Source organism: Mauremys reevesii, linkage group 6 (genome assembly GCF_016161935.1).
Source record: "Mauremys reevesii isolate NIE-2019 linkage group 6, ASM1616193v1, whole genome shotgun sequence".
Taxonomy (NCBI): Eukaryota; Metazoa; Chordata; order Testudines; family Geoemydidae; genus Mauremys; species Mauremys reevesii.
The window spans coordinates 57,207,240-57,220,645 of record NC_052628.1 but is presented as its reverse complement, the minus strand read 5'-3'; the positions used below and the strand labels follow the sequence as shown (position 1 = coordinate 57,220,645).

The following is a 13,406-nucleotide window of genomic DNA, read 5'->3' as shown; positions in this document are numbered from 1 at the left end:
ACTGCCGTCACCATTAAATCTTAACAGAACAAATTCTGTATGACAGAAGAAATCTTAACAAGCAGCTGAGAATAGATAAATACAGATATTTTATTTTAGTGCCATAATAAATATACTTTTTAACACTAGCTATTGTAAATTACAGTAAAAATAAATATCTGGTTATATAGCAATATACTTCCTTTTCTATTCACCAACACGACTCTTTCTTCTGCACAGAAGAGAATTGGTTCATAATTAGATTGAATTTAGGAACAGATGTTGATAAGCTGTACCAATTTCAGTGTTGGCAGCAAAGAATCCTGTGGCACCTTAAAGACTAACAGACGTTTTGCAGCATGAGCTTTCGTGGGTGAATACCCACTTCTTCGGATGCAATAATTTCAGTGTTGTGACTTTAAATGTGTTGTGGTCCTGCCCTGCAGAAAAGGAGATCAGCTATGGCTGCTATTTTGGAGTCTCTCTTTCTGAGGAGCAAGTCCCTATGGGTGTTTGTGAAGCATTTAAAACTTTTTTTCTCCCTCGGTTTCAAAAAGCATTTGTAATGTTGCCTATCATAAAATAGACATTTGTTACTTAAACCAAATCTGTAAGAACTTCAAAAAGGGATTGCAGGGCTGTGGAGTTTTCATTTCAAGATGGTGGCTGGGATTTTCACAGCTTCCTTGGGTCCCTGCAAAATCTTGCACAGCCTTGTGAAAGCATGACTTATTACAGTTGGTGGTATTGTGTTGTCTTGTGCTAAGGTTGTGCCAGAATTCAACATTCTCTTTGGAAATCAGTTTTATAATAATTCTTACCTGATATATATCACTTTGCAGCTTCAAAATCCTTTACAAACCATAGCCCTTAGAGGACTTCCAAAGATCATAGAATGAGTCAGTATCACAACAGGGATTAAAAATAGGGTTTTCCCAGTTCCCAGCTCCATGTTTTATAATAAAAGTTTAAAATTAACATTCAGCCTTCCCCATAAAGCCAACAGCAAAAACCCAACATGGAGTTTCTGGACCAAGCTGTGTTTGATAGATAGGGTTAAAATAAAGATTCAGAACGATTTTACAAAAGTGAAATTCTGTAGGTATAATTTTTCACATCATAATCCAGAAACATCTTGTCTGAATAACCAAAAGTTTAAAAAAAATCACAAATACCCATTCTTTCCACCTTCTCCTCTTCCTTCCCCCAACACTCCCTCTCTCTCTTGCTCGCAGAGGACTAGCTTAGCTTTCACAAATTTAGAAATGGAGTCAGAACTTTAACTATGAAGTTAAAGGTACACCACTGAGAAATAGACTTTAGAATGGAAACACATACAGACTCTTAATTAATATTATGATACTATAATAAGCTACAGGTATTCACTCTGGGCTTTTTGCACATTGAAGTATTCACTGGGGCACTTTTCAAAGTCAGTAGGTTTAATAGTAAACACTTAAAATTTTATCAGCCATAATGCTCATTTCAGAGAATTCAAAAGTTTTCAGTGGATGCTTTCTGATTGCTATTGCTCCACATCCAATAATATTTGCTCAGTTTGTAAGTAAGAATACATTTTGTCTAACTCCCAGTTTTACAAATTCAGTCCGGGATCTGAAAGTCAAGCTTGAGGCATTCTGGCTCATGCAACACCTATACTAAATATTTTCCAGGTCTCTGTTTCGCTTTTGAGTACCATTATTTTCAATGGGAGTCCAGGGATTTAGCTCACTCTTTTTTTTTTTAGCTGTGCCGCCTCAATATGTCACAATAAATATAACAGTACTGGAGGAACACTTTATTTTTGAACAGACAATACAAGCTCTTATTCAAAAATGTAGCATTTAAATTAATAAGGCAGTGCCTCTGAATATCCCATTTATGTATAAGCAACTCATACAAAAATAAATTTCTTCAAGTGCTTGCTCAAGTCCATTCCTTGTTAGGTGTGTGTGTGTGTGCCAAGTGCACTGTTGCCAGAAATATTTCTCTCAGTGGTATCTGTTGGGCCAGCCCTAGCTCCCTCTAGAGCCGCATGCTCATGTGCTGGTATAAGGGGTGCTGCTGGCCAAACACCCTCTCAGTTCCTTCTTACCGCCTGTGATGGTTGCTGGAACGACCCTTCTTGCTTCGGCAAGACTTCTTCCCAGTGGTTTTTGGACTCTCTTAGTTTATCATAGTTTAGTCTATATTGTTGCTGTAGTTAGTGTTGGTCTACATATTTAGTGTAAATATCACTATCATCAAGGGACATCTTCACCCCAGGAGGAGAGCATGCCTTGGTCTCTGGGCTTCAAACTTCATGCCTCCTCTGGCAAACCTATGCCTATGAGCGACACACACTCTAGCTGCTAGAAGTGTTCAGATGAGGGACAAGTGCCAGATCTATATGGACTTTAGACACACACTAAAAAAGATTGAGACGTCAGGTTGAAGGCTATCCTCATGGAAGCCACCATCAGACTCACCTCAGCCGAGCTGCTCCGATTCGGCACCAAGCACTTCAGCGTTGATGTGAAGTGCTCCTCCGGCACCGAGGTCTTCTGGAAACTATTCACCATCTCTGGTGCTGAGGAAGAAACACAAAAAGCAGTGCACCTGTTACCCAGGGTTCTTTCAACCCAAAGCTCTTGGCAACTTTTACTCTGTGTGAGGTGGTGTCAGGAAATAAATCAAGGGACACACAGCCGTCCGACTGATGAATGGCTGGCACAAACAGGACAGCATAAGAGTGCTTTCACTTAAAGCTAAACTTTACTTAGTCTCCAGCACTTACTAACCTGTTGTAGATGTGTGTAAAACACCCCCAACCCTTGATAATTACCAAAGCTGAGTGTGGCTCTCGAGTGACACAGCAGCAGGCTTCAGGTGGCCAAATCTTCCGTCTGCCGGTGGGGACCACAAGATGTATCTAGAGGGAGAGTCCAAACGAGTCCCAAAAGAGTCCAACTACCTCAAACTGTTTCCCCTTATTTATACATTAGTAATAGAATGACATGTCCCTTAAAGAAAACTTGTTAAGTAAGCAGTTTCAATGGTCAAGCAAGAGGTTCCTTCTGATTATTGATTAACCAGGTGTGGATTTTTCCAGAGTTTGCAGCCTTGAGACCCCAATAGACATTCCTGGGGCACATCCTGCTCTTCTAAAATGCATGTATCAGCAACTTCAACACAATTCTTATCAGGAAGGACACGGGGTCAAGCTGCCCTTTCTGTGGCACCCAAAACCCCCTACCCTCCTGCCTTGGTCAAGCTGAGACTGTGGTTTCAGGCACTTTACTGGTTTGCCAAAATCACTTTATTGGTTTGCCAAAATCTCCCTGTACACACCAACAGAGGGTACTCGCTGGTGCACCAAAAGGACAAGCTGGGGGAAAGCAATGCAGTGAGACCCATGCTGAGCCACTCTTCCACTCCCGGCCCCATGATGGCACCGTCGACTCCGCCTAGAGCATTGAGTTCAGTGCAGTGCCTTCCCCAACATCTGTAAGTCACTGTGGCACCAGCAATCTGACTATCCCATTGACCCTGGAGCCTTTTCAAGCATCCAGGGTTTTACTATCTCTCCTGATCCCCCCCCCACCCCAACTCCAATGCCAGCTGTGATTACCAGAAACAGAAAGGAACAAGGAGCTTTGAGCAACTTTGTGGTACCTTTGGAGTTGGTCAGAATGATGTGAGTAGGGCCTGCTTGCCTCTCAGTCTGCCGCCAGTCCCCATACCACTGGCACCACATAGAAGAAGAGGTGGGTATCGCTCCACTGTGGTCTTCAAGAGAGGGCTCCTCTTCTGAGTCTGAAGGGGAATTCTATGCATAACCTAAGGGTCACCTCCAGTTCCCACCCTATTCACCACGGGATTTTGGTGCCGGTCCCCGCACCAGCACTGGCCAGCAGGTCACTGGCGAATACAGTGGCTTTATTGGAACCTCTGGGGTTTCTCCCAGTACTGGATCTTCCTCCCATCGTTCTCACTCAGTGGTTTCCGAGAAGTGGGTTACTGCTCCTTCCCACTCGGCACCAGACCCTGACTCCAGTACTGACGTAAAGGATATGGCTCCTGTGGACATTGTTGAGGCTGAGGAAGAGGAAGGAGCCCCTCCTCTGGTGTAAGCCTCCTTCTCCTCCTCCTCAGATGAGGCTATAGCAGGAACCTGTAGCCTGCTTCTGCAGGATAACTTCAGGGCCCATCAGGACCTCCTCAAATGGATAGCAGTAAACCTGGTGCCACCTTCTAAGCACTGGGTCTGCTGATAAACACTCAGAATGTATTGGGGAAATGCTTGACTCAATCCAGGCCAGAGCCTTCCTTCTGAAGGCCCAATTTCAGACTATGTCAGACCTGATATCCAAGGTCATGGTACACCCAATTACAACTGCTCAAGTTTGCCTCAAGCTACTGGGGCACATGACTGCATGTACTTTCATGATCCAGCATGCAAGGCTGAATCTCAGGCCCCTACAGGTGTGGCTGGCATCAGTTTACCCCACAAACAGACACCACTTAGACTCTGTGCTCACTATTCCTCCCCCTGGTCCTTCGTTCCATGGACGTATGAACAGACCTGAGATCGGTAATGATGGGGGTGCCCTCTGTTGCCCCTCAAGTGTCAGTGTCCTTAGTTTCAGATTAGTCAGACGTAGGTTGGGGAGCCCATCTTGACTGCTTCAGAGCCTGTGGTCCCAAGAACTCTCCCTGCACATAAATGTCAGGGAACTCAGAGTGTAGCTTGCCAAGCATTCCTCCCCTAGGTTTCAGGCAAGGCAGTGCAAATTCTGACACACAATACCCAGCTGTGTTCTATATCAACAAACAGGGAGATGCTTTATCCTCAGCTTTGTATCAGGAGGCCATCCTTCTGTGGGAATTCTGTGTGGAGCACTCCATCCACCTGGAGGTGTCACATTTTCCAGGAGCCCTGCATGCACTGATGGATTACCTCAGCAGTTCCTTTCCTCTCACCACGAGTGGTCTCTTTACTTGGAGATAGCTAGGTTCATCTTCCAAAGGTGGGGGTCTCCCCACGTAGACTGTTTGCAACCAAGCAGAACCAGAACTGCCATCAGTTTTGCTCACTGCGCAGGCACAGTCCAGGCTCCGTCTCTGATGCCTTCTGCAGAGGCTTTATGCTTTTCCCCGATCTCTCCGGTTCACAAGGTCCTCCTGAATATCAAGCGGGACAAGGTGAGAGTTATTCGTATAGACCCGGCATGGCTGCGGCAACACTGGTTTGGCACACTGCTGGCCCTTTCAGTAGCACCCCTTCTTCCGCTCCCACTCTGTCCGGATCTGATCTCGGAAGACCATGACAGGTTGCCTCCCTTCACCTAATGGCGTGGATGCTACATGGCTGAATCTGGAGGAGTAGGCCTGTGCAAAGCAAGTTCGTTGGGTCTTGCTAGGCAGTATGAAATAGTCCACTAGGGCTATCTACCTGGCCAAATGAAAATGCTTCTTGATGTGGGCGTTCTAGCGAGGGCTCTCTCCAGTTCATTTCTCCCTGTAGGCTATCTTGGACTACTAGCTCCATCTAAAGCAGCAGTGATCTCATCCTTCCACCCACCAGTGAACGACAGGTCAATATTCTCCCATGAGATGACGGTCTGATTTCACAAGGATCTGGAGAGGCTTGACCTGCAGATCTGTGAGGATTTAAACCTGATCCCTCCATGGGATTTAAACCTGGTCCTGTCAAGGCTAATGGGTCCTCCGTTCAAACCGCTAACATCATGCCCTCTGCTACTTATCTTTTGGAAGGTTGCCTTTCAGTGGTGGTCACGTCAGCCAGAAGGGTCTCTAAAATCAAGGCCAGTATGTCAGAACCACCATACACTGTGTTCTTCAAGGACAAGGTCCAATTGTGCTCCCACCCAGCTTTCTTGCCAAAGGTGTTTCAAAATTCCATAGTGCTATTTTCCTGCATGTCTTCTTCTCAAAGCCTCACAAGAACTCTGAGAAGCAGTGGCTTCGCTCATTATACATTAGATGTTCCCTTGCCTTTCATATTGAGAGGACTAAATCCTTTCACAAATCCACGCAACTCTTTGTAGCAGTAGCAGAAAGGCTGAAAGGGCTTCCAGTATCAGCTCAGAGGATCTCCTCCTCCTCCTCCACCTGTATTCAGACTTGGTATGAGCAGGCGAATGTCACACCTCTGACCCTCCTAACCACTTACTCCACAAGAGCTCAGGCCTCTTCAGCAGCACTCCTTGCACAAGTCCCAGTCCAAGACATCCACAGGGCAGCAACTTAGTCATTGTTGCGTACCTTTGCTTCCCAGTATGCCATCACTCAACAGGTTTGAGATGAGACCAGGTTCAGAAGAGCAGTGTTGCAGTCAGTATGTCCATGAACTCTGAGCCAACCTCCTGGAGTACTGCTTGTGAGTCACTTAACATGGAATGGACATGAGCAACACAACTTGAAGAACAGCAGTTACAGAAGGTTAGTAATAATTTTTTGTCTGGTTACAATGATATGCCTTTGGATCTGAAATATCAGTAGATTTGAAATTGATAAAGTTCTCCCACTCTTCTACCAATATTTGTGCTTTTCCAACTGTTAAAGGCAAAACACAAAAATAATGTCAAATTAATGTTACAGTTCTAAAATGGCCCTGTTGTGCCTAGGTACTGGACCTAGAATGTATGATCTCTTTCTGTACTTGTTCTTCCTTTTTGCCTGGTTTGAGAAGTAAGCATAATACAGAGTAGGAGCCTTCACTTTAAATTTCCTTGCTTTTCTATATTTAAGTCAGACCTTTAGCATTATTTCAACAGATTTCTTAAGTTCAGTAATTAATACGTTATGTTTTATGCATAAGAATTCTACTACAGTCATATACTATGCAAAAGTGGCAAGGTTTCTCTTTGGAGTAATCTACTGTAGGCAATGAAATGTCTACTAAATTGGGCCTAATTTCCATCAGCCTCTTGACCAGACATTTGTGTTCTTGTGGATGTCAGTGGGTGCAATATGGGAAGGGGGGAGTGTACACCGTCTCTTCCCAGTACTGTCATTTCTCACTGTAATGAGCACAAAAATAATTGGACAACTGAGCTATCAGTAAAAGGACACACTTCAGCATGAGTCAATGAATTATTTTACAGGACAAACTTTAATCTTTAAATGTGATTGTAGATAATTTGTGCTACCATCTGTCCATTTTGAATTGTTTTAGCCTTTTCAGTCGTTATGCAGTAAGCGCTGCTGTGTTTAACATTAACATTTGATATTTTACACATTTAATTTCTGTACTGCTACGTCGTCCTTCGGGAACTGAGCTCTAGTGCTACATGAGAGAGACAAAGTATTGATCAGTTAACATTTCAGCTACATTTATGTATGTCGCAAAATTAATGAAAATGCCAGACAAAAATGTCAGAGTGCACAAAAAGGTAGAATTTAAATTTGGTAGTTTAATGAAAAGTTTAAGATGTGCATTATCAAAAATGTCCCCTTGCCTTTAAAGTAAAATTCATAACAGAGTAACTAAAGGGAACCACATATTATACTTAGAGGAACATTGAACATGAAATATTATGGAATATCTGATCCTCTAAGTATTTGGTGTCCCAGAATGGCCTGAATAAAGCACTTTAATTGCCAGTTTGAATGTTTTACTCTTACTCATAAAATAAACTTGTTTCCTTTCTCATTTGGAAGACTAGAGCCACCATCACCCTAAGAAAGATGTAGACAAATCTGGAGAGTCCAGAGGAGAGCGATAAAAAGATTGAAAACCTGACATATGAGGAAAGGTTTAAAAAAAACACTGAGCATGATTAGTCTTGAGAAAAGAAGACAAAGTATGAGACCTGATAAGTCTTTGAGGGCTGTTATAAAGTTCTGCATGGCCATTGAAAATAGGACCAGAATTAATGGGCTTGATCTGCAGCAAGGGAGATTTTAGGTTAGATATTATAAAGTTTTTTCTAACTATAAGGATAGTTAAGCACTGGAACAGGCTTCCAAGGGAGGTTGTGGAACCCCATCACTGGAGGGTTTTTAAGAACAGGTTAGACAAACACCTGTCAGGGATGGTCTAAGGTATACTTAGTCCTGCCTCAGTCTCTCAAGGTCCCTTCTAGTTCTACATTTCTATGATTCCATGATCACCTCCACTTTCCAGTGCACAGTGAAAGGAAGGTTTTCTATGCACTTATCCTCCTCTTTCTATTCTGATTTCCCCATACCTTTGTATATGTCAGACAGGGGGAATTGTTCTTTCTTGAACTTTTAAACTGCGATTAAATGTTACCTTCGATTTACGTCATTGTTCAGATCTATTTCACCTTTCCTTTTTCTTCCAACATCACACAGTTGGTCAGTTGATGTTTCCATTATCAATCCAATTTTTGAAGGCCTATTATATAAATAAGTTCAAATCACATTGGCTAAATCTGTGTGTAGAAGTCTGCAAAATTGGAAGGAAATTATTTGTACAAAAATATTTTTTTTACACACTTTGATTTAGAGATTGGATCCTCACTCCTATCCCCCACCCCCAAAAAAACAGATTCCCTCTTGCAAGCCTCCTGTCCAAAAATTGATTGGAAGGGGCACTGTCAAGGTGGTTGATAATGCATCCTACTGTAGCCTGAAAATAACTTCTTTTAAAAAAAAGTTCCTGTTGATGACCAGACTGTCAGCTTTCAAAAGAGAATTCTGCAAAAGCAGAGTCATACAGTGGTGACAGATCCAGGTGATCGATTCATTTATGACAGCATGCACATGCATGTCCAGTGGTGTCTCAGCTCTGCCAGCTTCATCCTTATCATAAGGAAAGGAAGGAAATCACAAGAATCAGCTTCTTCCTTTTTTAAAGCAGATAGAACCCACAGTCATCTCAATCCTGTTCATGGCTTCAGAAGACTCTGCAAAATTGATGTGGTCCTGCAGAATTTTAGGCAGAATTTGAGGTGTTTGCAGCACAGCTGACTGAAAGTTGTGACTTTCAGTTTCAGAGAAGTTTTGACTTTTCAAAGTTTGGTTTGGTTTTGAATCAATCAAAACCACTTGTTTCCGAATTTATTTTAAACTAGAAATTCCAACACATGTTTTTTCCAAAACAAAATGTGCTGCCCTGGACCAGGAACTGCTGTGTGAAATGGACATTCATATCCGTTTAACTGCTGCTGTGGCATGTTGAAGGTCAATTTCATTCAGCAGTTGCCAAGGCTCCCAGAGGCTGTTGCTCCTGGGCAGCCCTGCTATGTGATCCCATGGCTTCCAGACTCCTGGGCCAGGTTGAATTTGGAGAACTTGTCTGTGCACCACTCTACGTTTGGGGGAGAAGAACTTACAGGGCTGGTAGATCCTGGTGGATCTGTGACTGAGGATCCATCAGCCATTCTCACCTCCAAAAAGGAAGCATAGCAACAGGAGTAGCTGTTGTAACCCCGAGTCTTCAAGTGCAACTGTGGAAGGTTTCTGCTGCCATTCCTTGGCAGAGGGGAGGATTCCTTCACTCCAGTTCACTCTAATCTCTAGCTCACAGACTATCCACTCAGGCTCTGTGTTGCGTCCCAGCCTTTGGCCCATTGTGCATGTACATGGCCATAATACAAACCAAACTAAAACAGTATTTGTAAGCTTAGGCCTGTTGGCTTTAATTAATTTTTATATATTTATTAATATTACCTCTCCCCCCCCTTAATTTGTTTACAGTCATTACAAAACCAGTTTTATGCTAAACTAATGGAAATTATATACAGAAACAGGATTTAGAAGCTTTTAAACTTTTGATATACCAGAAAATCATAAAAATAGGATGTTCAGAATTAAGGTTACAATTCTATTACTAATGCACCTCATTGTAGCTTATATCTCCATAGTCACCTTGTATCGGGGGCTGCAGAATAGTGGGTGATATTATTAGCTACAATACCTGAACATAATGGGAAGAATTAAGGACAGAATAGCTGGTTTCATTCTGAATATACTAAGATTTGATGGTTTTTAAAACATTTTGTATTATAATGTATTTTACATAATAATAATTAAACATGTTTTCTCATGGTCACTTTTTCCCTACTAATCCATAACATCATTATTTCAGCACATACAGTATGACTAACTGTACTGGTTTTCATTTGCTTTTATTTATATTGCTAAATAAAGCCAACATGAATATCTTAGGTAACTATTGTTACAGTCTACATGATATGGCACATGCACCAGGTGTTTTTGGGGAGAGGCCAATGGTATATGCTCCTTATCCAAAGGTGACACGATTGGGGCAGACAGTTTGACAATTCACTTCCCACTTTGGAGACAGCAAGATGATGACCTTTTGGTGGCCTCTCTTTTAAAAAAAATAGCAGAACTGTCATGGAGAAGGTATGGTCCATTCTCTGTACCTCTAAAGACAGCAGGATATTGGAGAGAAGGCAGATGCAGCCCATCCATCCCCCTTCTCATCTCTCCCCCTGTCTGCTTTGGAACCTGCGGATTATTAAGTGTGCAGTTAGATGATAGGCTGTGGGTGGCTTGTTCTACCCTAGAGATGGCTGGTTCTCTCTGATTGACAAGCTTTCCCTTATCTCTTGACAACTTTGCTTTCTTCTGCATAAGATGGACTTTCTATCATTAAAAGTTTAATTTTTATTTCAGTTGGAATAAGCTCAAAATAAAATAGCTTTATGCAGTTAAAAACATTTTATGTATCAGCATGCCAGATTTGACTACAGATAGAAAAATATTGCTCCATTTGTTTGTTTTAATCAGAGGGACTTTCTCATAAAAGGAAAACACTAGTATAGGAAGAATTCCTTTGATTAGTACAAGATAGATATAATATTGATGTGTTAAGAGTATTACAAAGGCTCTGTTTTAGTATCATATGGACAAGATAATAATGTGTATAGTAAAGCTAAGGAACACCTGAGAAATTTATAGCTCATACAGCCCAAAGAGAACCACTGTGATCATCTATTCTGACCTCCTGTATAACACAGGCCATGGGACTTCCCTGGATTAATTCCTGTTTGAACTATAACACTTGAACTATATTTTGTTGTTTGAACTATAACATCTTTGAGGAAAGCATCCAATCTTGATTTAAAAAATTACCAGCAATAAAGAATCTACCACAAACCTGGTAAATTACTCCAATACTTAATTACCCTCACTGTTAAAAATGTGTTCCTTATTTCTAGACTGAATTTATCTAGCTTCAGTTTCCAACCATTGGATCTTGTTATACCTGTGTCTGCTAGATTATGTATATCAGTTTCATTTCGTTTTTAAAATGTAAGCAGACTTTTGCTGGCACATTACTAGCATAATCCTTATTGTACATTTTAGTAATGTTAAGATGGGATTTTTTGTTGTTTTCAAGAGCAGGCTGTTTTCCATATTTAAAGGACTAGGATTATTCCTCTTTCATGAGTAAAATGGTTACCTTGATGCTTCTCTGAGCTATCCATCCACATTGTTCCCCCTCCCCACCCCCCACCTTTCAGATCTTCAAGAGCTGCCTTGTGTGGACCCAGACAGCAGCTGCAATTCTTATTGACAAGGCTTCATTAAACAGATTGCAGTCTAGGCAGGGTATTTACTTAAATTCCTTAATTACGAGCCAAACTGGTGGTCTGGCAAAGTCATACAGGAGAGTGCTAACACAAACTTTGTGTTCCCTGTCTGTAGTCAGTGGTGAAGGCCGAGTACACACTGTGCCCAGTCTTAGAGACTAACATCTTATACTGGTTAGAGCATTGTAAAGAGCAATAAAGAGTGCCTTTAAACTCCTTTTTGTTTAGTAGGATTACAGCAAACCATATCACCTATACAGTTTTTCAATACATGGAACTAGTTTTATTAGACAGCTACAGATGTGTTGAATATGTACTGAGTGTCAAGCTTAAGTGATTCACCTTCCATAAGAGCAAAACATTGCAATTGACCTTGAAGTAAAATGTCTCTATTCAGCAAGTGGTTACAAGTCTAACAAGAAATCATTTCATTAGTTTAAAATGAAAACTGAGTTACATTGAGAACTATTTTGAAGTCTGTCTCTGATATGGTACTACAGTTTCTGTTTGGAACTAGGAATGTACAATTTATTTCTAGTCCATTTTTAGATTTTTACTTATTTTGACTGACATAGTTCTGGAATAACTATCAATTATGCAGTGGAGATAACTCAGTTTAGTGATCAGTAATGTGATCTTAGATAAAGAATGTAAGAACGGCCTTACTGAGTCAGACCAATGGTCTATCTAGCCCAGTATCCTGTCTTCCGACAGATGCTTCAGAGGGAATGAACAGAATAAGACAATTTATCAAGTGATCCCATCCCCTGTCGTCCAGTCTCAGCTTCTGACACAGAGTTAGAGACATTCTGAGCAATGGGGTTGCATCCCTGCATCCCAAAGAAGGATTAATAAGTGTAAGGCAAGTTACTGCATGTGATACAGAATGGATTTTCTTCTTACTAGATTTTTCTGTTGCTTTACAAATCTTTAAAATTTATATATTTCCATGAATAACATCAGAATTACCACAATGCTAAAGTTACAGGATGTGCACTGCTTTCCTAGAAATAGGCACAATAAAGTTTATTACCTATTCCGCAAAAGCAAAAATTTAGTCTTGTTTATATGAGATAAAACACCCCATCCCCCCAATATCTATCATTATCTCTGCAAAGTTGAATGTTGTTAACTGGTATTATGCACTTGGAACTTCTTGGGTAATTAGTACAGAGCACTGACTGTATAGTAGACGTGATTTTCTCTCCATAACCATATAGCAGTCATGATTAGGCATGCCTGTATTCTGATTCTAATTGACTAGCCTCTTTAACTAGACACTGTTCATTAATGGCAGACATAGACATTTCTTTACTCCATTAAAAAAAAACTAGTAAAGAAAAAATTCTAAAGTGAATGAAACCAATTATATTTGGTTACACTGCATATATTTTTGCATCTGTCACTATAACAAATGATATAGCATGTTGAGGAAATCCATTTGAGTCACTGTTAACATATACCACTGTGATCCTCAACATGCAATAAACTTTTGAAGGCTCATCATAACTTCAGAAGTAAAAGTGTAAAGCTGAAGGCAAATCTGTAGTGTAACAACAGTTATATTGAATGAACCTGGGCTTCTTTCTTAATAGTTTTTGTCATGCCCCACATTTATATTCTTATGAAGCATATCTTCTATCTTCTTCTGCTATGAGATTCTCACTTCACTGTTATTCTCCTCTTAATATCAGCTTGTGTTAACATTTCTGTCTTCTCTCTCTTGGGGGCTCCACTCTTTCATGTGTATTGACCTTTATAAGGGAGGGAGAATCTCCTTTTTCTCACTCTTTCACTTTCTGTAAGGTTTGTTCAGTGGCTCGCTCCTTCTTACCTCTAACAGGTTACAGGATAATTTAGGTAGCAGTATTCTATAAACCTCATTTTCTCCCT

At 41.1% G+C, this 13,406-nt stretch overlaps 1 protein-coding gene across 14 annotated transcripts in view; it reads left to right on the top strand.

Moving 5' to 3' along the window:
• The window catches only part of MCTP1 (multiple C2 and transmembrane domain containing 1), a 444,146-nt gene that overhangs the window by 301,879 nt on the left and 128,861 nt on the right, over positions 1–13,406 (top strand). The window lies entirely within an intron of this gene.